This window comes from Otolemur garnettii, unplaced genomic scaffold (assembly GCF_000181295.1).
Source record: "Otolemur garnettii isolate 467f Iridium unplaced genomic scaffold, OtoGar3 scaffold00207, whole genome shotgun sequence".
Taxonomy (NCBI): Eukaryota; Metazoa; Chordata; class Mammalia; order Primates; family Galagidae; genus Otolemur; species Otolemur garnettii.
Genome location: NW_003852602.1, coordinates 2,368,363 through 2,371,193, shown reverse-complemented (window position 1 = coordinate 2,371,193; position 2,831 = coordinate 2,368,363).

Sequence of the window (2,831 nt, the reverse complement as noted above, 5' to 3'; positions counted from 1 at the left end):
ACCCAGGAAGTACACCATATACCTGTGTAATTACCCATAGGGTGGGAGCTTACCCAAACCTTTCCCTCTTTGCACTCTACTTGAATTTAATTTCATAATCCTACTTGATCATTGTGTATTATCTTTTTAATGTATTATTGGATTCAGTTTGCTAGAATTTTGTTGAGGATTTTTGCATGTATATTTATCGTGGATATTGGCTTGTATTTCTTTTTTTGTTATGATCTGCTTTTGGTATCATGATTGTACTGGTCTCATAGAAGGAGTTATAAAAAGTTCCCTTCACTTTAGTTTTTTGGAGTAGTTCAAAAAGAATTGGTATTTGTTCTGTAAATGGTAAAATTCAGTGGTAAAAGTAAAATGGTTCTGGGCTTTTCTTTGCCAGGAGACTTTTTATTACTGATTTCATTTCATTACTTCTTTATCTGGGTTCGCTGCTGGTATGTTGTATGTGTCCAGGAATTTTTTCTTTTCCTTTGTATTTTTGAACCTATTGACTTATAGTTGTAGTCTCTAATGATCCTCTGTATTTGTCTTAACTCTACTGACATATACTTTTTTGTTTCTAATTTTATTTATTTGGGTCTTGTCGCTTTTTTCTTAGTCTAGTTAATGATTTGTTAATTTTGTATACATTTTTTAAAAACCAACATTTTGTTTCTTTTTCAATATATTTTTTAAACTCTTAATTCCCTTTATTTCTACTCTGATTTTGTTTTTCTCCTTCCTTATAATTATTTTTATTTGGGTTGTGTTTGCTTTTCTAGTTCCTTGAGATGTAGCTTAAGTTACTTTATTTGAAATCTTTCTAGTTTTTTGATGCAGGTGTTTATTGATATAACCTTGACTGTTAAGGCAGCGTTTGCTGTGACTCATGGGTTTTGGTATGCTGTGTTTCTATTTTCAGTTGTTTCAAGGAATTTTTAAATTTCACTTTAATTTTATTATTTTTTAAGACAGAATTTTGGTACTCAATGTTGCTGAGAATATAGTGTGGGGACATGTTCTTAGTTCAATGATGCTTCAAACTCCTGGGCTCAATTGATCATCCCACTTCAGCCTCCTAAGTTTCTAGGGCTACAAGCATACACTGCCATGCCCAGCTAACTAAAGCAAAAAGGTAGAGATGAGGTCTCCCTGTACAACCCAGGCTGATCTCCAACTCTGAGACTCAAGTGATCCTTCTACCTTGGCCTCTCAAAATGATGGGATCACAGGCATGAGCCACTGTACCTGACCTAAATTTCATTCTTCATCCATTGGTCATTCAAGAACATGTTGTTAATTTCCATGTATTCGTGTGTTTTAAATGCTCTTCTTGATATTAATTTCTAGTTTTTTTTTAACATTGTGGTCTGAAAAGATACTTGATACACTTTCCTTTTTTTTTTCTATGTCATTCGATTTTATTTCTTTCTCATCAAGTGGTATACTTCAGAGTACTTCAACAGCTATGTATTATAGGTTACAATGTGCAGTTTACATTCCAGATTCTGAAATTTAAATTTAACTTGTAATTGTTGAAAGGGTTTTTATATTTTCCAAGTACAAAGGTTATTTGTTTTCCACTTTTTCATTCATTTATGATTTTATTGGTTTTCCATGAGAAAATGTTTTATAGTATTTCTATTTTAATAAACTTATTAAGTCATTCTGTGTTGTTTAATATAACTATCAAAAGTTCCAATTACATCTAAAAAATTGCATTTTGATACTTGTATCTCTTTAAAGTTGTGTGATGGATTTTTTTTTTAATTTCAGGTTAATGTGAGGGTAGAACCAACCAGGTCAGAGTACTTGAATTTTTTTGGTAGAATCCCTCTTGTGGTTGTGTCCTACACCAAAACGTGTGCAATACACCCCTATATTGTGCCTATTTTGTGAGAGCACTCCAAGCCACCCTCTTCCCTTCTCTTCTCTCCTGTTCCCCCTTCCCCACGACTTGAATTGAAGTGAGTTTTTCTCCTTTGTGGGCATGAATTAGATTGTCTACTGGTTTCATACTAGTATTGAGTACACTGGATATTTACTTTTCCATTCTTCTGATATCCATATTTTATTAGAGCTGAATAGTATTCCATGGTATACAAATATAACAGCTTGTTAATGCATACCTGAGTTAATGGGCATTTAAGTAGTCTCCACATCTTGGTGATTGTAAATTGAGCTATGATAAACAATCTAGTGCATATGTCCTTATGATAAAATCTTTTTTTTTCACTCTGGGTAGATGTCTAATAGTGGGATTGTGGTGTCAAATGGGAGCTCTAATTTTTTTTTTTAACTAAATCATAGCTGTGTACATTAATGTAATCATGGGGTACAATGTTCTGGTTTTATATACAATTTGAAATACTTTTGTCAGGGTTAACATAGCCTTCACTGCATTTTCTTAGTTATTATGTTTAGACATTTATATTCTACACCTAGTAAATTTCACATGTACCCTTATGAGATGTGCCATAGGTGTGCTACCTTCAATTACCCTCCCTCCACCCATCCTCCCCTTTCTCCTCCCCTCCCTCTCCTCTTTCCCCTTCTTCTTGGGCTATAATTGGGTTATAGCTTTCATAAGACAGCTATAAATTGGTGTCATAGTAGGGCTAAGTACAATAGATACTTTTTCTTCCATTCTTGATATACTTTGCTAAGAAGAATATGTTCCAGCTCCATCCATGTAAACATGTAAGAGGTAAAGTCTCCATCTTTCTTTAAGGCTGTATAATATTCTGTGGTGAACATATACCACAATTTATTAATTCATTTGTGGGTCGATGGGCACTTGGGCTTTTTCCATGACTTAGCAATTATGAACTGGGCTGCAATAAACA